This window comes from Scyliorhinus canicula, chromosome 25 (genome assembly GCF_902713615.1).
Source record: "Scyliorhinus canicula chromosome 25, sScyCan1.1, whole genome shotgun sequence".
NCBI lineage: Eukaryota > Metazoa > Chordata > Chondrichthyes > Carcharhiniformes > Scyliorhinidae > Scyliorhinus > Scyliorhinus canicula.
This window is the reverse complement of record NC_052170.1, coordinates 21,377,179-21,402,056: the sequence shown is the minus strand read 5'-3', so window position 1 is coordinate 21,402,056 and position 24,878 is coordinate 21,377,179. Positions and strand designations below refer to the sequence as shown.

The window sequence follows — 24,878 nt, the reverse complement described above, 5'->3', positions numbered from 1 at the left end:
ACTGTAGTGTCATTTTAAGAGTTAAAATTGAGAGGCAATCTAAACTAAATGGTACAATCATGAAGTGTGTGCATGAAAATAGACTTTGAATACACAAAAGTGATAGGACAAGTTGATAATGCTGTTGAAAAAGAATCTGAGATAACCAAAATATGCCAGGCTGTGCTATATCGTCAAAAATCTTAGGCCTCGGCTAGATTATTGTATTATATGCTGGACACCACACTTTAGAAACAATGTCAAAGACTTGAAGTTCATGCAGAAGTGGTTCACTGGCTAGGTGCCAGGCATGAGGAACATCTAATAGATGGGTAGACTAGAGAATCTGGGGTAATTCCCCTTAAAGCAGAGCGGTTTAAGAGATATTTAACTGAGGTGTTCCAAATTATACCAGATTTTGATAGCATCACTGGGGAGAAACTAACTTTCATTGGCTGGAGGATCTGACCTCAGATTTAAAGTAAAAAAACGGCAGGGGAGAGGAGAATTGTTTGCACTCAGTGAATTGTTATCATAGGAAATGTACAGCCTGAATAAGCAGGGTAATAAGCAGCAACTTTTTAAAAGGGAATTGGGTCTGAAGTATAAAAGGAAAAAAATTGGAGGAGGTATGGGGAAGGAGCTAGGATGTGATTAAATGGTAATTAGAGAGCTGCATATGTACAATGGGCTGAATGGTCCTTTTCTGTGCCATGTGAGTCTATCTGAATTCATATTCTTTCTTTCTTCCTTATTTAATGAGGTGCAAACTCTTAAAATTATTTGTTTACCTGCCCTCCTGAAAATTGAGAGAAAAAGGAATCTGCATTTAGAAAGTGCCTTTTATAACCACAGGGCACACCATTCACACCAATGAAGTACTTGCACCGTACTTTTTGTACTAAACCCAGTTTACAGTCTGTGCTCTGTAATCCAGCAAAGTCCAACCTTTATGGATGACACTCCTGATTGTATCCAGTTCTCAATACTATCCAGATTAACTCCATCAGCAATCCAGCTGCACACACATTGGTTGATCCTCCTGTCTCTCGCTGGACTTCATTTATAGTACTGTTTATTGCTACCTGTATCCCCTCTTATTGATAAACTCTATAGAAAAGTACAAGTAGATCCCACTGATCACGTTAATCACCGTTTGCGGTTTGCTCATTCATTGTCATTGTCCACTCATTTCACTTAAACTATTACCAGTAGCATAGCCCTCACCTTCTCTCCTTTACAGAAGAAGCTGCCTTCTAACAGATGGTACCGTACTTAAGGTTTTTACAAGTGACATATCATAAAACTCTGAAATCTCTAACAATGTTTTTCCCAGATTCCTAGAGTAAATTTCAGTCGCAAAGCTGCAATAAAATGAATGCTGGTCTCAGCAGCTATCGATTTGCCAGTTTCCAAGAGTTTCTTTTGTATGGTTTGTGTGCGCAACAGCACTGTGGAAGGTGAAATTTACAAAGATAGATGTACTAATCTTTGTTCTCTGCAGTCATTATGTTTCATCCTATCGCTGAGTACGCTGATCTGGAAAATATAAACTTAAGCGTGTCTCCTTACAAGACACATGCAAAGGGCAGAGATGATTTTAACTTGACCAGTTAACATTCATTTTACTGACCAGTAAATGGAATCTGACCTTCAGAAGGAGGGCTTTAAAAATGTTTTCTTTCAATTGTCCTTATTGTAAGCGAACAAGTTGCATTTTCAGTCTTAGCAAATTCAATAGAACGACAGCTTTTAGTATGGAAATATAGTGATTTAGTGTAGTGAAATACCAAAAATATTTATTTTATTTAAACAACTGGTTTTAAAGAAAATTATGTTGTGGACTTGTACAGTAAATATGAATATACTGTAGACTAAAGGGCGTTTTAAACAGCTCACCATATTTCTGCCAATTTGTACATACATGGCATTAAATCCCAATTCCCGTCTACAAACCTTTGTTTCCTTTGTCACAATTTTCTGTTACCATTTTGCAATTGCTGTGTCAATATTTCCCAATTCATTTTTTCTTCAACGGTCATGATGTAGTGTAGGCTCTAGCTATGATTATGCACTTTTTGAGATGGATTTGAGGTCTTCCAGCTCTGCCATGGAATACTGGAGCTCAGGGGAAGGCTGGTTCTATTGTGCTTACAGCAACATAAGAATTTACAGTGCAGAAGGAGGCCACGAGTCTGCACCGGCGCTTTCGAAAGAGCCCAAGCCCACACCTCGACCCTATTCCCATAACCCCACCCAACCTTTTTGGACACTAAGGGCAATTTAGTATGGCCACTCCACCTGACCTGCACATCATTCGACCGTGGGAGGAAACCGGAGCACCCGGAGGAAACCCCGCAGGCACGGGGAGAACGTGCAGACTCCGCACCGACAGTGACCCAAGCCGGGAATTGAACCTGGGACCCCAATGCTGTGAAGCAACTGTGCTCACCACTATGCTACCATGTTGCCCGTGTCATGGTCTTGCAAGTAAATAAAACCCGGGGTTGACCAATTGACTGTGTAGCCACCTGGGTTGGCCACTTCCCAACTTAAAATGGAGATTCGCTAAGATCGCAGGGAAAAATGGTCAGGTATAGGGAAGCAAGCAGAATGCAAAATCTCCTGTATATTAGAATTTGCAGAAAACCAGACAGCACTGAAACTGACGACCATCTGCATATTGATGAGCGATCCCCGGGAGCAATTAGCAACAGTTAAGATAATCAAAACCAAGCCAGACTCCTCGGCGCCAGCGGGAGCCAAAACAAAAGAAGCCAACAGACATTTAGGAACCGCCCAGCGATCAGGGAACAGCCCCAGTATTGGGGAAATCAAACCAGTTGATTGGGAACATGGTCCAATCAATTGGAACCAGGTACAGGGAACCGCCCAAAAGGGCGCGAAGCCCCTGGGGAAAGTAGAGTCCCCAAGTTCAATTCGTCCTTTAGAATTAGAATTAGAACAGTACAGCACAGAACAGGCCCTTCGGCCCTCGATGTTGTGCCGAGCAATGATCACCCTACTTAAACCCACGTAACCCGTATACCCGTAACCCAACAATCCCCCCCATTAACCTTACACTACGGGCAATTTAGCATGGCCAATCCACCTAACCCGCACATCTTTGGACTGTGGGAGGAAACCGGAGCACCCGGAGGAAACCCACGCACACACGGGGAGGACATGCAGACTCCACACAGACAGTGACCCAGCCGGGAATCGAACCTGGGACCCTGGAGCTGTGAAGCATTGATGCTAACCACTATGCTACCGTGAGGCCCTTCTTGGCAGAGTCTCTCAGCAGCTCGAAACAACTCCTGACCGTGACCTGCCTAGCAGCTGCACCAACAAGTAAGTGTCCAGTCAACGCACGCTACGAGATAGGTGCTCCTAACCCTTAGTCCATACCAGCTGGAAGCCTGCAGACTCAGGGTCGAACGAAAGGCCATTTGTTCCCTTGATCTAGTGGGTCCCTCTTCCAAAGCTAAGTATTGGCCTGTTAGTGTTAGAAATAGTCTAGTTCTGTAGTATTTTATGCATGAGTAGCGATTGACTGTGTATATAATAAATGTGTTTTGATTTGAACCTTACTAACTGGTGTATTGAGTTATTGATCAGCACTTGAACTTGAACCTTGTGGTGGTATTATAAAGATACAAGGCAACTCTAGAGCAAGGTGATTAAACAGAGCAATTAAGTGTAAAGCACACTTAGCAAAACGAGCAACAACTGCAGGCAATGCTATAGACAAATTGTAGTAAGCGCACATTTTCTGAAACCATATTCCTTCTGAGGCACACACTTTGAAAAGATTCTTAAATCAGCAAATTGGCAAGAGAATCTAAATAGAGATCTACCCTGCAGAGACCAGCGGCAATCCTATCAAGAGAAGAGGTCTCATATTATTTCTCTATGATAAAAGAAATATGTGTGCGCTAATAGAGGGAGGCAACCTTTGTGGCCCAATCTTTAATGTTAAGAAAACGTTCCTTGCTCGTGAAGGAAATACAAGGTGCAGCACTTCTGCTCAGATGGTTGGTATCTATTCTGAAGCAGGATGACAATTCTAAATTCTGTCTCATAGGCCAGTGTGCTAGTTTATTACAATCAAAATATTGTGCCCCACGTATCAAGACAGAGGTAGTCTCCCCAAATGAGAATCTGAGAGGCAGGTGTATTAAAGTTGATTCAATGTGAATTTCTGCTAAATTCTGTTCTCATAAAGGGACAAATCTGTTTCAGACCCTGTACCCTGCTCATTGAAAGGCCAAAGGAGCCGCTCTTATTTTAGTTGTTAGCTGCCCTGGTGCAAATGGAAGGCATTCCCCAGTTCTGTTTTTTCTTAATTTTCCAGTCCACAAAAGCTGACTTCTGTGCAAATTACTGCTAAAGAGGTGCATCCACTAATCTAATATTGTTCCAAGTTAAGTACTTAGTTGAAAACAAATAAAAGGTCATACTTGGCCCCCAATACAAATTTAAGAATTTGGTCTAGTTGTCTGAATGCCAGCATTTTTTCATTCACACGATAACCTTCCCCCTGATTTACTTTACCTCCTCACATCCTCTCGGGTATCATACAAGTCTCGCTTTGTTGCTCTTCACTGGTCAAAACAGCCAGGTTTTTTTGAACAAACCATAAAGATCCAAGCAGACCTGTCTCTTGACAACCCAAGAGGGCCGACCATATTAGTCATGTAATTTTGTTATTCAATCATGCAACAGATTGAAAAATACTCCTTGGAGTCTGCAACATCTGGCACTGACTGCCAGACTATTGAAAGATCCAGGCCCATTAGCCACTGTGTCATTCCATTACTTACTATGTCCTGTAAAATACAAAATTGAATGTTTTCACTATTTACTATTCCTAACAATCCAGTCACCGTGCCCAAGCTGGGCAATAATGGATCCTCGAACAGATACTCCCAGTACCAGCGTGTAATTTTCAGCTGTATGATAAGTGGAATGGAAACAAGAAACAAGAATAAAGAGAATGCAAAATTTACCACCAAGTTTAATATAGGAGTGATTCTGTTCTTTTGTACAAGACAGCCGAGTTGACTCTCAGTCAAAAACTGCTCAGAGCAAAGCTAGATAACAAATGAGGTAGGAGCCAGAGGCAAACTAAAAGAAAGAGTTTACATAAATGCAAGCGCAAGTGGAAATTCAGTGAACTGGGAAAGCCCCCCAAAAAAGGGGTACAATGAGAATAACATCAGGCGGAAAAAGGGAATACAAAAAAGAAATTTGCTGGAAATATCAAACTAAAAGCACATATTCTCATAACTCCCCTCCAAGTCTCTTATCTATTCGGGGCAGCAGGGTAGCATGGTGGTTAGCATAAATGCTTCACAGCTCCAGGGTCCCAGGTTCGATTCCCGGCTGGGTCACTGTCTGTGTGGAGTCTGCACGTCCTCCCCCTGTGTGTGTGGGTTTCCTCCGGGTGCTCCGGTTTCCTCCCACAGTCCAAAGATGTGCGGGTTAGGTGGATTGGCCATGCTAAATTGCCCGTAGTGTCCTAATAAAAGTAAGGTTAAGGGGGGGGGGTTGTTGGGTTACGGGTCTAGGGTGGATACGTGGGTTTGAGTAGGGTGATCATGGCTCGGCACAACATTGAGGGCCGAAGGGCCTGTTCTGTGCTGTACTGGTCTATGTCTGTGTTCTAAGTCACTCACCACCCTGACTTGGAAATATATCGGCCATTCCTTCATTGTCGCTAACTCCCTCCCAGACTCCAGCGATTCAAGAAGGCAACTCATCACCATCTTCACAAGGGCAATTAGGGATGGGTAATAAATGTTGGCCTAGCCAGCGACGCCCACATCCCAAAAATGAATTTTAAACCAATTAAGAGGAAGAGTGAGGTAAATAAAATATAATAGATAAGAAAAAATAGCAGACTTGATAAATAAATACTTTAAAGAAAAAAAATTATCTACGGGTCCAGCCGTTATCTTTTCGTGATGGATGAACAGGACAAAATAACAGAGGTACAAAGAAATCCTAAAATAAGTCAAGGAGAGTATTTACTATAAACTTAGAAAAAGGCAGTTGAGAAAACAATGACATTTATGATAGGCTTAACTTTAGAATTTAAAATAAGTGAAAGTGAGGGATGGTGAGGAAGTTGTCTATTCATTAGTCGTAATTTTCCAAAGCCCTTCAAGTTTCAGGAATTTAGGTTGCAAAGTTAAAAATCATACTGGTTTATTTCATATGGGAGGGAGGCAGAATTCAGGTATCTACTGATCTGCCACTTCATCATCATTTTTTATTGGAACCTACAATCAGGGACAACACAACTTGGAGAAACATCAATCATTTAAAGAAAGTCAGCATAGACTGTTTTCAGGTAGATCGAATACGACTAATCACGTTGAATGTTTTGAGGACAGGGTTAGGGGTGCGTCTTTGGATATTGTCTTTATGGGCTTTCAGTTGATAAAATTCGACACGAGATTATGAGCAAAAACAAAAACGCACGGAATTGAATGTAACTTTGGAGTATGGTTTGGCAATTGGTTAGGAGACGGAGACTAGGGGATAAAGGGACTGTCCTCTGCTTAGCAAAATGTGACACATGGTTTTCTGCTGGGATCTATAGTAGGGCCTCAGATTACTGTCATGCTTGATGAAGAAACAGAGTGCACATGCAAGTCTGCACATGTCCTTTGTCATGTGAGAGTACCTTTAAGAAATGGGTATTTACAAATGGGTGTGTATATAAATACTGTAGTGAGAGTACCTTTAAGAAATGGGTATTTACAAATGGGTGTGTATATAAATACTGTAGTGAGAGTACCTTTAAGAAATGGGTGTTTATAAATGGGTATGTATATAAATATCTAGTGAGAGTACCTTTAATAAATGGGTGTTTACCACTGCAGTGATGTCAGAGAGTGGGTGGAGCTGGGCTGTCTGTCAGCTTTTTACTTTTGTTTTAGGCTGTTTGCTGCAGGGTGTGTTTTAGTTTAGTTTTCAGAGCTGGATAGCTGCATTCACATCCAGAAGGTGTATGCATCTCTCTCTGTAATCTAAAGACTGTAAATCTATCCTGGTGATTAGTGACTTTAACCTGATGTGCCTGTGGTAAACGGTGTTTTTAGGTCTTATGGATGTTAAAAGGAAAGCTTAAAAGGATTACTTAGTTTTGTATTCTTTGGGGGTTGTATTTGAATTAATGGTTGCTAAAATGTTCAGTATGTTTCAAAAAGGTTAACTTGAGTTCATAGAATAAACATTGTTTTGCTTTAAAAATTACTTTTCCATTTCTGCTCTACCACACCTGTAGAGTGGGCCGTGTGCTCCCCATACCACAATCTATTAAACATTGTGGGTCAGGTGAACTTCATGATACACTTTGGGGTTCTCTAAACTCTGGCCCATAACAAATTGGGGGCTCGAGGGGGATAAAAGTCTATCTTAAGTGGGGCGTGTGTTGTGGACAATGGCTCTTTCAGAGGCTTAGAAGTTTTGGTGGTGGAGACGGTCACATGCAGTACCTTACGGACAGAGACTAAAAGCAGACTTAGATTTGGCAAAAACATTGCAAGTAACATTACCTAACAAAATGCGATAAAAATGAGGTAATTATGGCGGTGGCTCAGCATTTAAAGTTGCCCAAGTTACAGTTTGACTCATTGGAAATAGCAAAAATTCAGTTACAACTTTAACAAATGGAACATGAGAAAGAATTAAAGCAGCTTGAATACCAAAGAGTAAGAGAGGAAAAAGAAAAAGAAAGGGAGATACACATCAGGGAAAAAGATAAAGGACGGAATTCTCCGCTCCCCACATGGCATGGGAGAATCGTAGGAGGGCCTCCCTCCCAACATTTTTTCCACCCCCCCTGGCGCCCCCGCGATTCTCCCCCCCCCCTCGGAAAAATCGGCGCTCGCCGTTTTTCACAGCGAATGGCGATTCTCGGAGCCCGATGGGCCGAGCGGCCGGCCCTTCACGCCCATTTCACCATGGCAGCAACTACACCTGGTCGCTGCATTTGTGAAACGGGCGCCGGATGCCCGTTTGGGGCATCCAGGGGCCCGATTTGGACGGGAGCACCGCGACTGTGCTCCGGAGGGGACAGGCCCGCAATCAGTGCCCACCGATCGTCGGGCCTCCGTCCAAAACGGACGCACTCTTTCCCCTCTGCCGCCCGGCAAGATCAAGCCGCCACATCTTGCCGGGCAGCGGTGGAGAAAGACGGCACCGTGCATGCGCGGGTTTCGCGTCATCTGTGCGCTGATGAACAAGCGTCGTTCGGGCGGCTGGGAACGATGGGGGCCTGCTCCTAACCCCCCGGGTGGGGGTGAATTAGGTGCGGGGAGCAGGCCCCCAGGCCATTGTGAACCTCGGCCGAGTTCACGACGGCCTCCGCGATTTTTGGAGCCGGCGGAGAATACCGCCCAAAGAGAGAGAGTTTGAACTTCAGAAAATGGCCATGAAACATGGCAGTCAGTAAAAATTGGCAGACATAAAAGGAAATGTACAGTTGGATGATAGTGATGAGGATAGCCAGAAAGAGCTTGGTGGGGATCTATTTAAATATATCTAAGCACTGCCAAGGTTTGACGAGAAGGAAGTAGAAGCCTTTTTCATTTCATTTGAGAAGTTAGCTAAACAAATGAAATGCCCACAGGAATGTGGGTATTACTGATTCAAACAAAGCTGATAGGTAGGGCTAGTGAAGTGTTTGCATCACCGGAGGAGGTATCTGGGTCGTATGAGGAGGTGAAAAAATCCATCTTGTGTGCACATGAATAGTGTCTGAAGCCTACAGACAAAGGTTTAGAAATTTAGGAAAAAATTTGGTCAAACATACATGGAGTTTGAAAGGATCAAACAGAGTAATTTTGATAGGTGGATAAGAACTTTGAAAATAGACAAAACATATGAAGCACTCAGAGAAATTATACTTTGGAGGAGTTTAAAAATTCAATTCCTGATGTAGTGAGAACTCATGTGGAAGAGCAGAGGGTTAAAACTGTGAGATTAGCAGAAGAAATGGTAGATGATTATGAATTAGTTCATAAATCAAATCTTGGTTTCTTACATCAGTTTAAGCCTGTGAGGGATAAAAACTGGGGACATGAGAAATACTCAAGTGGTAAAGGTAAAGGTGATCTGATGGGAGATAATAAGGAGAGTTTACCTCAGATGAAAAAAGAAATCCAGGAGGGTGGAAGAGACATGAAAAGTTTCAAATGTTTTCATTATAATAAACTAGGCCATGTAAAGTCACAATGTTGGTGATTGAAGAAAAGCACTGGGAAGGCTGATAGGTAAAACAGGATAAGCCAGTGGGATTTGTTGGAGTGGTAAATGAAAGCTCAAGGGAAGCGAAGGGCGTGCAAAAGATTGTACAGCCTGATCAAGAGGTGATTGATAAGAAGGTGCCAGATCTGTTGAAAGAATTTACTTGTGTGGGTAAAGTTTACTCATGTGTATCAGGAAGAACAGGTAAAGAAGTCACAATTTTAAGAGATACGGGAGCTAGTCAATCTTTAATGGTAAGAGATGAGGGGGCAGCATGGTAGCAAGCATAAATGTTTCACAGCTCCAGGGTCCCAGGTTCGATTCCCGGCTGGGTCACTGTCTGTGCGGAGTCTGCACGTCCTCCCCGTGTGTGCGTGGGTTTCCTCCGGGTGTTCCGGTTTCCTCCCACAGTCCAAAGATGTGCGGGTTAGGTGGATTGGCCATGCTAAATTGCCCGTAGTGTCTTAAAAAAAGTAAGTTAAGGGGGTGTTATTGGGTTCCGGGTAAAAGGGGGGATACGTGGGTTTGAGTAGGGTGATCATTGCTCGGCACAACATCGAGGGCCGAAGGGCCTGTTCTGTGCTGTACTGTTCTATGTTCTATGAGGAGTTGTGTAGTTTGGGAAGAATACTGCCAGAAAAGGTGGTAATATGTGGAATTCAGGGTGAGAGGAGTAGTTTTCAATTATATAAAGTAAGATTCGAAAGTCCAGTGAAGAGTGGTGAAGTGGTAGGAGTAATAGAGAAATTATCCTGTCCAAGAATACAATTGATCTTGGGTAATGATATAACTGGATCGCAGGTGGGAGTGATGCCTACTGTGGTTGATAAGCCAGTGGAAAATCAGTCAACTGAAGGGTTGAAGGACAAATATCCTGGGATTTTTCCGGATTGTGTAGTAACAAGGTCACAAAGTCACAGGTTAAGACAAGAGGAGAAATCAAAGAGTGAAGCTGACGTTGAAGTGCAATTGGCAGAAACAATTTTTCATCAGATGGTTGAAAAAGAACAAGAACAGGTGGAGGATGAGGTGGATATTTTTAGTTCAGGAAAATTGGCAGAGTTACAACAAAATGATGTAGAAATAAAATGAATGTATCAGAAAGCATACACGGAAGAGGAATCTGAGTGTATACCAGAGTGTTATTACCATAAAAGTGATGTCTTGATGAGAAAATGGAGACCTTTACACATGCAGGCGGATGAAAAGTGGGCAGAAGTTCATCAAGTAGTATTGCCAGTAGGGTATAGAAAGGAGGTGTGGCGAGTTGCACATGAGGTGCCAGTGGGAGGTTGTTTGGGAATAAGGAAAACTCAAACTAAAATCCAGAAACATTTTCATCGGCCTGGACTACATAAAGATGTAGTTACATTTTGTCAATCATGTCACACATGTCAAGTGATAGGGAAATCTCAAGCAGTGATAAAACCAGCGCCCTTAATACCCATTCCAGCATTTGATGAACCTTTTACAAGGGTCCTAATTGATTGCATAGGTCTACTTCCTAAAACAAAAAGTGGGAATCAATATCTTTTGACGATAATGGATGTCTCTATTAGGTTTCCAGAGGTCACTCCAGTACGTAATATTAGAGCTAAAAAGATTGTGGAAGAAAGACTTAAATTCTTTACTAGATATTGACTACCCACAGAAATACAATCGGATCAAGGATCACATTTAACTCCAGGTTATTCAAAGATGTTATGGATAGTTTAGGAATAAAACTATTTAAATCAACTGCGTACCACCCAGAATGGCAGGGAGCGTTACAAAGGTGGCATCAGACATTAAAGACAATGTGAGGGCTTATTGTCACGTTTATCCAGAGGATTGGGATAAAGGAATTCCATTCGTATTGTTTGCGAATAGGGATGCACCGAATGAATCAACCAAATTTCGTCCTTTTGAACTAATTTTTGGTCATGAGGCAAGAGGACCACTTAAATTGATTAAGGAAAAATTGGTGAGTGAGAAATCGGAAATTACATTATTGGATTACGTGTCAAATTTTAGGGAACAATTAAATAGAGCAGGTGAATTGGCTAAACAACATTTAAAAGTTGCACAAAATGTGATGAAACGGGTAGTGGACAAGAAATCCAAAGTTCATAGTTTTGCCAGCGGAGATAAAGTTTTAGTGTGGTTACCAGTGGTAGGTGAGCCTTTAAAAGCTAGGTTTTATGGACCTTATCAGATTGAAAGGAAATTAAGTAAGGTGAAGATTATGTGGTAAAAACACCGGACAGAAGGAAGACTCACCGAGTGTGTCATGTGAATATGCTTAAAAGGTACTTTGAAAGGGAAGGAGAGAAAAAGGAGGTTTTAATGATTCTAACTCAAAGTGACAAACCAAATCCAGATGACTGTGAATTTGACATACCTCAAATTAAATTGGAAAATGAGGATGTTCTTAAATATTTGAATAAATTGTTGAGTTACCTTCCAGAGGAAAAACAAACTGACCTGAAAGAGTTATTGATATCACATGGGCAAGTTTGCAGAGATAAATTGCGAAGCACGACTATACATGATGTAGATGTGGGAAATGCTGTTCCATCAAACAACATCCATATAGACTTAACCCGTTAAAATTGGCACAGGTTAACAAAGAGATTGAGAGTATGCTTAAAAATGGCATAATTGAAGTGGGTTGCAGCCAATGGAGCTCACCCATAGTGATGGTACCAAAACCAAACGGTACCCAACGGTTGTGTGTGGACTATAGAAAGGTTAATGCAGTTACAAGAACGGACTCTTATCCTATCCCACGTTTGGAGGATTGCATTGAGAAAGTGGGACAATCAGCTTTTATTTCCAAACTGGATTTACTTAAAGGTTACTGGCAGGTACCTTTATCCGAAAGGGCGAAGGTGATTTCAGCTTTTGTGACTCCAGACGCTATATACCAATTTAAAGTTATGCAATTTGGCATGAACAATGCCCAAGCCACATTTCAACGGTTAACTAACAAACTCGTTTCAGGATTACCCAATTGTGCGGTATACATCGACGATCTGGTAATTATCAGCCGGACCTGGAAAGAACATTTAAAACATCTGATGGAGTTATTCGATCGACTTCAGGAGGCGGGTTTGGTGATAAACCTAGCCAAAAGTGAATTTGGAAAAGCCCAAGTCACTTTCCTTGAGGAGTTTCCTATACCTTCAAGACAAAGGGAAATAATGCAATTTCTTGGCATGAGTGGATTTGATCGAACATTTGTGCAAATGTTTTCCAGTATGATTGCTCCACTGATGGACTTGCTGAAGAAACGTCAAAAATTTCCTTGGACAACGGACTTTCAACAGGCATTTGCCTGCCTGAAATCTGTGATAACCAATGCTCCTGTGTTGCAAGGGACTCCGTGATCAGATTGAACTAAAGTATCTGACTTTAATGAGACATGCCGAGGCTTAGAGAAATGGATGGATCGTGCAGAGACCTTCTTGTTCAAAGAGACTGTCAATCGAGAAGGATTTCAATTGGACTAAGAAGAACAAGAATGGACTATATTGTTATATCTGTTTGCGTGTGTTGTTTTTTGAAAAAGTATATTTACTGTGTGCATTTCTTAAAGGAAGGCAAAAAGGTGAAAAATGAAACCATCTTGAAGTTGATCGTTTATTTTTCCTTTATTGGGGGAAGGCGTCATGTGAGAGTACCTTTAAGAAATGGGTGTTTGGGGCAGCACGGTAGCGCAGTGGGTTAGCCCTGATGCCTCACGGCGCCGAGGTCCTAGTTCGATCCCGGCTCTGGGTCACTGTCCGTGTGGAGTTTGTACGTTCTCCCAGTGTTTGTGTGGGTTTCACCCCCATAACCAAAAGATGTGCAGGCTAGGTGGATTGGCCAAGCTAAATTGCCCCTTAATTGGAAAAAATGAATTGGGTACTCTAAATTTATTTAAAAATTAAGAAATGGGTGTTTATAAATGGGTGTGTATATACATATCTGCAGTAAGAGTACCTTTAAGAAATGGGTGTTTATAAATGGGTGTGTATATACATATCTGCAGTAAGAGTACCTTTAAGAAATGGGTGTTTATAAATGGGTGTGTATATAAATATCTGTAGTGAGAGTACCTTTAAGAAATGGGTGTTTACCACTGCAGTGATGTCAGAGAGTGGGTGGACCTGGGCTGTCTGTCAGCTTTTTACTTTCGTTTTTGAGCAGGCTGCAGGGTGTGTTTTGGTTTCGTTTACAGAGCTGGATAGTTGCAGTCACAGCCAGAAGGTGTATGAATCTCTCTCTGTAATTTAAAGACTGCAAATCGATCCTGGTGATTTAAAACTAATAACAGTAGTGCCTTTAACCTGATGTGCTTCTGGTAAATGGTGTTTTAAGTCTTATGGATGTTAAAAGAAAAGCTTAAAGGATTACTTAGTGTTGTATTCTTTGGGGGTTATATTTGAATTAATGGTTGCTAAGATGTTCACTGTATGTTTCAAAAAGGTTAACTTGAGTTCATAGAATAAACATTGTTTTGCTTTAAAAATTACTTTTCCATTTCAGCTGTACCACACCTGTAGAGTGGGCCGTACATACCACAAACTATTAAAAGTTGTGGGTCAGGTGAACTCCATGATACACTTTGGGATTCTCTAAACCCTGACCCATAACACATTACGTTATGGGGCACAGTACGTTGTGTGGATGGGAGCAGCAAGTTGCAAAGGGGTAGCTGCAGGCCAGGTTAATGGGCAAACGTATGGCAGGTGGATTTTAATGGGGGGGGGGGGTGAGTGAGGTCATGCACTTTGAATCAAAGAAAGACAAAGTGAAATATTGTATTGATTAATGGCGAGTGATGAGGAAATGTGGGGAAGAAAGGGATGCGCGTGTCCAAACGCAGAAGCACAAAATTCAAGTACAGAAATCCATCAGAAGAGCTAATAAATGTTGGCCTTTCCCTGAGGAGCTTGCCATCGGAAGTGAGGAAATGATATGTCAGTTGGACAGAGTAAAGCACTGCACTCAGTTTTCAATACCAAATCTCATATACAGGCATTGGAGGGGTTACAGTTCAGATGCACCAGAAATCAGAGCTCAAAAAAGATAAATTGTGAGGACAGGCACTGTAATTATATCCCGTACAGTTCAGAAAGTTAAGCAACGATCAAGGTATTTAAAATGATTAAGGTGTTCGATAGATAGATTTTAGAACAAAGTATAATGTTAAAATTAGACCTCGGACATTCAGGAGTGAAATGACATTGAGAGCGGCAGAACTCTCTCTTCCAGAAGTCTGTGGAAGGTCAAATTAAATTTTCAAGCTTGAAACCGACAGATTTTTGTTTGGTAGGATTATATGGAACATTGGTGGGCAAATGGAGTTGAGGTACTGATCAGTCATTATACTTGATTGAATAACGGAACAGGCTCAAGGGGATGAATAGCCGACTGTTCTTGTGTTAGCGATGAAATACTCAAGACACCAGGCATCCCACTGAATGGGAATCATCAATAACCCTTTTCACAACCATTACAAAACTTGCATTTCCTGGTTTGAGAAACACTGTGGCACAAAAAAAGGGAGCGTGCTCTATGTTCATTTGGAAGAATTACACCAACCATACAGGAATAACTTCTGGATAATTGTAAAGAACTACCGTGGAATTTCTGGGCCTTTCAAAGAACCACATAAAATTATTCAAATTTTACATTGGTTGTGTTGAACACAGAAGCTTCTATCCTGCTTTTGCGAGTTTTGTCAGGGTTGAAACGTCAAGATAATACATTAAAACTCACTGAACTTAAGTAAACATACAGCGGCAGCACATAAACGGTGCTAGAATACTATTTGGCACATTTAAAGTTATGTTTCGTCAAGTAAAATATGGACTAGCCATCTACATTTACAGACTTAGTGAAACATACTAAATCACCATCAACCAATCTTTAACATCCCACATTTCAAAAATATTACTATACCACACCAAATTATAATAAAAACTTCAACACCACGAGCAGCCAACAGAGCTCTCCATCTCAGTGACTTCACTCACACAATTATTCATGCAATTAAGAATTAAAAGCAGGGTTTTAAAAAATAAATTTAGAGTACCCAATTCATTTTTTCCAATTAAGGGGCAATTTAGCGTGGCCAATCCACCTACCCTGTACATCTTTGGGTTGTGGGGGCGAAACCCACGCAAACACAGGGAGAATGTGCAAACTCCACACGGACAGTGACCCGGAGCCAGGATTGAACCTGGGACCTCGGCGCCGTGAGGCATCAGGGCTAACCCACTGCACCACCGTGCTGCCCAAAAAGCAGGGTTTGATGTTGAATTTATTATTAGAATTTTACTATAGCCACTAACAGTCAATGGACAGTCAGAAGGTCAGACCCGCTGTCCCGAAAAACAGTTTGGAGATGGCCAAAGGGCCTGAGGTTAGCTGGTTAAAAGGGCCATTTGGATAATCTGGGATTTTTGTCCTAGTTATGTGGTTGAAAATTAGGCCCTTTAAACCTCACATCCCCTTACACACAGCCCATAATCCAGCCAAGCCAACCCATACCCTCACCCAACCCACTTGTCCCTCACACCTTCCATGTCAACCTACACGCCTCCATCCACCCCATATACACTTGATGCCAACTCATGTCCTCACACAACCCAAACCATGCCCCCACTCGTCCCCATGGCCCTTTATTGCCACAATGCCAACTTAGTGCAACTCTGCCAACAAAGGTCCCACAACCACCCTTTGCCCTCATGCCAACTCACCCAATATAAAATATGGGCAGACCTTTGGAGCCAAGCCAAAATGCAATCAAATTCTAAGTATCTATTAGAGACTTCACTATATAACAAACATTTTCATTTATAACATATATTTAAATTCCCTCAAGTACCTAATCCCTTATTTAAAACAAATATTTGTATTCATAGCTCCACATCAAAGGCAGTTAATCCTTTAATAACCCATTAGAGCTGTCAATCAAACTTTGAACTCTCAGTCTTCCACTGAGAAGATAAGAGTAGAAGCAATCAAACAGTAATAATAATAGAAGGATAACCCTCAGGCTAATGTTAACAAGACACTATTAAAACTAAAAGCTGATTTTTTTCAAACTCAAAGACAAAACAGTTTGTTTCAGTTCAAAGGGGATTTAAATAACTCGACAGTTCCACAGACCTTATCCACCTTTTACGAGCATTCATTCTACTCTTAAAAATCCTAAATCATACACTGTGGGAAATAGACCTCAATCCAGCAAACATGGGACCTGTTTGAGCTTAGCATTGGATTCAAATACCCCTTCTGGATTCAGGTTATTCCCCTGTGTGAATCAACTCCTGCTCTTTTCCACTACCAGTGTAAATAGAATCTGTCAGCAATGGGGACGGTACCTCCAGACCCAGGGGCCTGGCACCATTGTGAATATGGTGCCGAGACTCCTCAGCTCCGTGGCAATCTGGGCCTAGGTCCACCTGAACACACTTAGCAATTCATTGACAACATATATGTTTCATTGATTAAACTCCTTAGTAATTCAGAGAGGGATTTCTCAAAGACTTGCACTTGCCTTGGGATTTGTTACAATTTCTCTCAGGAGACAATGAAGGATGGATGATACATAATGGTTCAATACAGCAGGTTTGATAGACCAAACAGTTTTCCTGGTCTTTTGAACTCATACAGGATTGGGTAAGTTGCCACACAAAACCTGTTGATGTCTTTTCACCTACTACAAACATTTGTTCATTGTCAACATAACCTTAGTGGCGCTGCTGGCATCATCTTGCTTCTTGGGTTTTCTTCAACTCCAGCCTTAGGTTACATCATAATGTTCTCCACCCATATGATTTTTATTCTTCCCTTTCTTCTTTTGCCCTCAATCTCTCCTTGTTGCTAGGACAGTGCTCTCGGGTCTTTGTTTCCAATGTCCATTCTTGACAATCTTCCTCTCTCTCGCTGTACTTCGCAAATGTTTTGGATTCCTGAACTTCTATTCCCCATTTAACCCACTCATTGCTTTTCTGTTCATCCAGCTGATTGAGCATCCTCCACATTTCTGAAGCAGTTCTCCTCTTTGCATCCTCTTTCGCCAGAGTCCAACTCTCACATTTTCACAGTGCAACACTCCACATAGTGACTGTAGTAGGTGTTTTTTATTAATAACATATATGGTCATATTGTCCACCTGTGCACTCTGACCAGATTGGCTACTACTTCAAAAGCGGAACAAGTCTGATTATACCAATTTGACATTAAATTAATATGTAACAGTAGGGTGAATGAGATTAGATTTATCAACAAGAGTTGTTTCATATGAATTTGGTCTTGACTAACCATAAGTTGTGATTACTCTGGTAGAATTGAGAGCAATGAGCACCAGCAGCATTTGAATGTGTATAGCGGCTATATTTTATTTAAGCTAAGGACGGTGGCATTGGTTCGTTTTCCAAATGTGGACAAGAAAGGTCGGATTTATTTTCCAGGAAATATTTGAACGTAACAAAACTTGCTTTTTAATTCATTTCCATGTAGACTGCATTACCTTTTTAATCTGTATTGCTAAGCTAAATGCTGAAAATTAGACCACTTTTTGAAAGTGGGTAGGGGTAAAAGATGGTCACTGAGGTTGGGGTAGGAAGTGGTGTCCCACAAGGATTTGCTCTGGGGCCAGTGTTATTCTCAATTTACAGCATATAGGATCGTTTCTGAGGACTGAGTAGTGAGCTGGCTTTTACGAGGGGTTCCTCCCTCTTAGTTACAGCTCAACTGAACACACAACTCTGGTTGTGACGGCTTCATTTTTCCAAGCTTGGTCCAGGTACATAGAACATAGAAAATACAGCACAGAACAGGCCCTTCGGCCCACGATGTTGTGACGAAACTTTGTCCTAGATTAATCATAGATTATCATAGAATTTACAGTGCAGAAGGCCATCCGGCACATCGAGTCTGCACCGGCTCTTGGAAAGAGCACCCTACCCAAGGTCAACACCTCCACCCTATCCCCATAACCCAGTAACCCCACCCAATACTAAGGGCAATTTTGGACACCAAGGGCAATTTATCATGGCCAATCCACCTAACGTGCATATCTTTGGACTGTGGGAAGAAACCGGAGCACCCAGAGGAAACCCATGCACACACAGGGAGGATGTGCAGACTCCACACAGACAGTGACCCAAGCCGGAATCGAACCTGGGACCCTGGAGCTGTGAAGCAATTGTGCTATCCACAGTGCTACCGTGCTGCAAACGTGGGAGATTTGGATAAATGCCAAAACGTCTCTGCTTGACACTGGTGCAGACACCCCAATTATAGTTTTCCAAAAATCAATAGCCCACCCCAGTTGGACTTGATCCAATCCTTGGAGCCGTCAACTCCATATTGACCAATGAAGGTTACCCCAAGCAACATGATGACAGCGATCAGCCCACGACCCAACCCCATCCTGCCACCTGCCACCTACCAGGATACCCTATCTGTTATAAAGTTGTATTTCTTCCATTCCCATGCTACCCATGCAGCCAGCTCCTGTCCACCTCACCAATCATCTAGGGGCAGGATGCTAAAGTTGGTTCCTCCTTACACCGTGGACCGCCTGGACAGGATTTAGGGGGCACCGACAAGAACTGTTTACTGAGCTGACTGTGCAATTGCTGACCACACCATTTCTGTCTAATCCTGTCTGTCCCAAAAACATGGCTACATTAGCTAGCTTAAATCCCATCATGCATTGTGGCCATTGCTTCTAGCAAGAGCTCGAATGCTTATCACTGCCACGTCCCAAAAACACATGTTCAATGGCTATACCTTTCGACAAGAGATGGAACAGATGCGTTAATTGCTTAGCAATTCAGCTCATTACTCTGCCCTGAAACCCTATAGAAAATTCCTCTAAATCAACAGGCATTACTCAATCCTTTAGCGCTAATTCATCCTGTCTTAAAGAACATTCAACACATTCAGACAGCTTCTATGTTTGTGTACACAGTGTCAGTGCAAGATCAAGGGCGTGATCCTACGGCCATGCTGTGCTGCAAAAGCAACTCGGCGCGCGCGGTGCAGCGTGGCTGTTGAAAGCCAGGAGACCCCACTCCTGGGATCTACCCGGCTCGCAACACCAAATCTCGCGAGATGTTGCGATGTGAATCCTGCCCAATTGGGCAGGATCACTTTTTGGCAAATCTGCATATTAGAGCGAGACAGTTAGTCTCGATTCCTGAGATATCTGAGGCTTTGGGATTCAACCCCTTCCCCGAGACCTCAGGAGAGCGCCGTTCAGCACTGGTCCCCAAAAACGGGGACCAGACAGAATGGCACTCGTGGGAGGTCTCCCAGGGGATCGGAGGTCCCCAGCTGCATGCCCTTTGGGCAGGGTGGTGTCCTGCTACTCTGGCAATGCCAACCTGGCACCCTGGCAGTGCCATCTGGGGAGGGTGGGGAGGGGGGCTGGAGACCCTCCCATGTTGCGTTCAGGCTGGGGTTAGGGATCGTTTCGGGGCCTCACACTGCAATGGGTCCTGGCGATCGGAGTTCCCCACTGTACAAAACGGGGCTGTGTGTTGTCTCGGCTGCGCGCTCCCCTTTCAGGCCACTTATTCAATGTGAGTCACATTGAATTGTCGTGTGTTTCTCAGCACTGCGAGTGCCGGAAACACACGGCTAAACGCACTTGCCAGGGGACTTTGTTCCCTTTTGGGAGAATCGTGCCCCAAATGCTGTATTGGCCTTTTTTGCAAGGTTTCTTAACTCAACTTCTCGGTGATGTGCTTTCATCGTGACCTTAGCAGGGATGGTAGAACATGCTGTTCTTCATTAAGCTTCCCTTGGCTGGTGACGTCTGGGCAATGAGCCTGTGAGAGCACAGCCATAGACTGCAGTCTGACACATAGAACATAGAACAGTACAGCACAGAACAGGCCCTTCGGCCCTCGATGTTGTGCCGAGCAATGATCACCCTACTTAAACCCACGTAACCCGCACACCCGTAACCCAACAATCCCCCCATTAACCTTACACTACGGGCAATTTAGCATGGCCAATCCACCTAACCCGCACATCTTTGGACTGTGGGAGGAAACCGGAGCACCCGGAGGAAACCCACGCACACACGGGGAGGACGTGCAGACTCCACACAGTGACCCCAGCCGGGAATCGAACCTAGGACCCTGGAGCTGTGAAGCATTGATGCTAACCACCATGCTACCGTGAGGCCCCTATATAACCCACTGGCACCATGTGGGTACTAGTCCAGAAGGTCCCAAAGGATCAGACGTGCTGACGTCCTGTAAGAGAATATTAGATACCATGGCACTGGATCTCCACTGTTCTATAGGAGAGCAGACTGCTAAAGACGAGTGACTCCTAGAAAGCACTGGACTATTCATTTAACTAATCTGTCCTAAAGGTCTAACTGCCCCTCCAAGGTCACGCCCAGAGTCTGCAAGGCAACTGTTTCAACTTCCAGTGAAACGGCAAAGAATAATGACACTCACCCTTGCTGTGAGATTGCAGCATTCCTATCAGTGGCCACTCTCTGCAAAGGAAGTGCAGAGGTCACACAAGATGGCACCTCAGAGATTAGAAAGGAACACCTCTACATTCTCAGCCAAAGTTCTGAAACTCCTTACGCGACCTGGTATAACAGCTTTGGGAGAAGTAAGCAATTTCCTTTCTGAAGCTGGGACCTGAAGTCCTCAAATTGGTCCAATGTGCCGAGCTGGAAGAGGCCTTTAACACTCCAGACAACAGCTTCTTGGAATCTCCCTATCAATCAACAATATCTGCTGCGGCACATTAGTGCTAGGCGTTTCCGCCACCTGCAGACCCCCTCCTCGTATACTACTTAACTACAAAGAATGCCAATATCTGTGCTGGTGTTTGGGAGTGATGGAGCGCCTAATGTTGCATCTTCAGAATAGTCTTTCTCTGCGGTGTCATCTGCAGGCAGCCCTTGACAGGCAAACCTAGAAGAAAGGGAAAAAGAAACAAGAGTGAGGGTGACACTGAACTTGTGCAGGTGACAATCTTCAGAATATAGCTGGAAGCTGTGAAACGTACTGAACATTTCCGGAGGCGAGTGAAGAGTCACAAATTCAAACAGCCAGGAAAGCTGTAAGCCTGGTCTTCCCCGATACTCCCGATTTTACCTGGACCAGTGACCTCCAGTGTTGTCCTGCTCCACTTGGGTGAGAGTTACAATGTTAGCTATTCCTCCCCTGGTCCTGGTCCTCTCCCTGGCATTGTGTGCCATCTTGTTCTGCAGAAAGAACAGATATGAGGAGTTGAGTGTGGTTTGTAGCTGTGATGCATGCGCTGAGAGATGAAGAAGCAGCAAAATGGAATGAGAATGCGAGAGGGGATGAAGAATCGAAGATCAAGTAGATGGAATATTGAAACAAGTGAGGAATGCTGGGTGGAATTGCACGTCGGCAAGATGTGAAAAGATAACGATATCGTGAAGAAAGCAAAGAAAGAGGAGAGTAAATTTGGTGTGGTTGTCAGATGTTGCTGAGAGAGATGATGAGCTGTACTTACCCTTACTGCTTTTGAGGTTTTTGAATCTCTTTCTACATTGAAACCAGGTCCGGGGGGGTGAAGCTGCTGGCACTGACTTGTTCAGCCTCCTCTATCCAGGTCTGCTGGGACATGGCCCTGGAAATCGTCGTGTGCGAGTTAGGGAACAGTACTTCCCTCCTTACATTTTTCACCAAGACGACCTCCCCAGAGTTATCTGACAAACCTGTTGGCAGCCCTCATTACTGGGAAGCTTAGTCTCTCTCGACACCACTGCAAAGCAATCTGGCATTAAAAATGACAACTTTCTGGTCCCGCTGTGGCATTGACTTTCGGCAGCAAGCAGAGTCGGAAAATCCCACCCCAAGTCTTCGCAGGCCTATTGAAAATAATGCTGGGAAAATGGGAGCATTGCTTTCTTCTTGATACAGTCGCACTGCAGCCCTTCAATCATACTAAAATATGGCCCTACAGTTCAAATCACCTTGGTCTTACACAAATGGGAGCTTGTGTTTGTAACCTGAACAAAAAGATAGCAGATGAAAAGTGTTTGTGAAAGCATCTTTAGTATGAATAACCTTCCTACATTATTCATCAGTGATGGTTTGATTTGTGAATGTTTCAGGTTGATGATGGAAGCTCCTCGACCTGAAACATTAACCATCTTTCTCCCCACAGATAGTGCGGAGCCTGCTGACTCTTGTCAGCTTTCCTGACTCCGTTTTTCTTTCAGATTTCCAGCGTCTGCCGCATTTTGCTTTTGTTCCGTTTTATTTGCCCAAATATTTACTTTACTTCAGCCAAATAAAACGTGTGATGCCAAAACGTGACACTCGCCAAGTGCATTTGGATAAACTTCATTTTGCTGAGCTCTTCAGCAGTTCTGATTTTGAAATTAGACTTGCCCTATTCTCATGACTAACTATCCTTACGATGTCCCTGTCTACTTATGCAGAATTCATGTGACAGGAAGGCATGTTTTCTTAAACACTACAATACTGAACTTTATGATGTAGTCAGGCGATGGAAATTAAGGATTTCAGAAGAATAAAGGCAGATGGTTCTTGTACCTATTGCACCCATAAAATAAACAGTATAGTGGTTAATCTAGAGAAAATAGAATTCATTTGGAGTAAAACTGTTCATTTCTGACAGATTAAACCAAACGTCTTTCTTCATGAGTTGTCCCTTTCTGATGTGTGATGCACGGTGCAACGTTGTCAATAATGAAAGGTACAACAATTGAATGACAAAGCTCACCAGTATTTAAATTGATTTCTCTAGCCGTACATCTATATTAATATGCACAATATCCATTTTTGATGGGCCATTTGCTATCATCCAGATCTCGAAGTCACTCCCCCTTTCCTATTTTTTTCCCTCTTTGACACCACTATTCATTGCATATTTTATCTTTCCGTATTATCTGCTCATTAAGAAAAATGCTTTAGATCACGTCACGGATCGTTACTGATTGCCTCTCGGCCTTGATTGCACTCTGTAAAGAGCTACTAGGAGGCACTTTGGGGATTCCTGGGTTGAACTAGGCATTATTTTCCCCGTCCTGCATCAAGTCACTTAAACTACTACTTGAAGCAAAGCATTGTCAAAAAACGTACAGCCAGATTGCAAAGAGGACAAGTCTATTTTTCTTAAAATGGTACATGATTTTCAAAGTCGACTGAGAAATTCATCTTCTTTCAAATAACTGCTCTTATTGCTTCAAGTAGCAGTGAACATCTGCTTTTCAGCCCTGCATGAATTATATATCAAACACTCTGATAATTGGGTACACTGGGACGCAAAGTAAAGTATATTCATATTCATAAGAAAATTCATTGTAATATTTAATAGAAAAACATGTACCGCTCCAAAGCATAGACCTGATATGGCATTTGTGTTCTTTTAGAATTTGCCTCTTCAAACATTCTTACACCAGGTGTGTGGGTTTAAAGGAAAAGTCTATGTTTTCTAAAGGATGTAAAAAATTAGATACATCTTGGACCAATTTTAATATATTCTGCACTGTTAGAATTTTTAAAAGATCATGAAAATGTAAACATAATTATTAATATAGGCTAGCCGGAAGCTGGTGCTTGCAACATCACAATAAGAATGTACTCTAAAAGCAAACAGAAAAAAAAACATTCCCATTCCACTTCTTCAGTGGTAAATGAACAACTTTGTTGAGATCTACTAAGCTGAAGACTTTGCCATGTTTAGTAGAATGCCCTTCACCAGTGACGATACAGGATAAGCCCTGCATAGACACTTCGGTCTCCTTCCGTCACCTATTACTAGGACAGTTGGCAAGCAGCTATGGTCTCTTTCCCAATGTATGCCCACTTGTGAGTTTGTGCAGCGGCTATTCAGGGAATATCAAACACTTTTCCAGAGAACCCCCCCCCCCCCAGCAATGTCTCAGGTTTCAATCACTATCTGCCCAGAACAGGTTAATAACCACGCTACAGTGAACCATGGACTCAGTTACCACAGAAACAAGAATTTCAGCTCAAATTGAAGGCATGCATTTTATTTAGTTTACCTTTGCCTGATAACATACAGCGTTGTGTCATCATAATATTACAAGTAGAGCTGCAAACTGGAATAATCATGTCACAATATGGCAGCCTGCTCTATGTTAATCTGCACTGGTAAAGAACACCATTACTTAAATGATTAAATAATGCATAATGAAAACACTGGAGTGCCAGCACTTAGGGTTTAAACAGTAAATTTAATCGTTCTATTATCTTATTTCCGAAAACACAGATTTTTCCTTTAAAGCAGATATTTCCATGTGAGACTAATGGTGCAAGCTTGTTAATGAGAAAGTTCATGTAAAGAGCCGACTTCTTCACAGAAACATTCACTCCCCGCACATTCAGCAGTGTTTTCCTAACAGCGGCTGTATAAAGGGGATGGCCTGCTCACCAGACTGGTTTCAATCAAGGAGGTTTGTACTGTAACATTTGTTAAACAAAAATGCCTTATCAGGTTTACTCTTTTCAACTTACTTTAATTTGGACATTACCAATACAATTTATAAATCCCAAAATGGCCGACATTTTACCAATAAACCACCGGAGTACAAAAAGATGTCACAAATGTCGTAAAAAAAAAAGATATTTTTGGCCAAAAACATACCTGCCAGCATT

At 42.6% G+C, this 24,878-nt stretch overlaps 1 protein-coding gene across 5 annotated transcripts in view; it reads right to left on the bottom strand.

Moving 5' to 3' along the window:
• Window positions 1–24,878, bottom strand: part of pbx4 (pre-B-cell leukemia transcription factor 4) — a 392,839-nt gene that overhangs the window by 35,027 nt on the left and 332,934 nt on the right. The window lies entirely within an intron of this gene.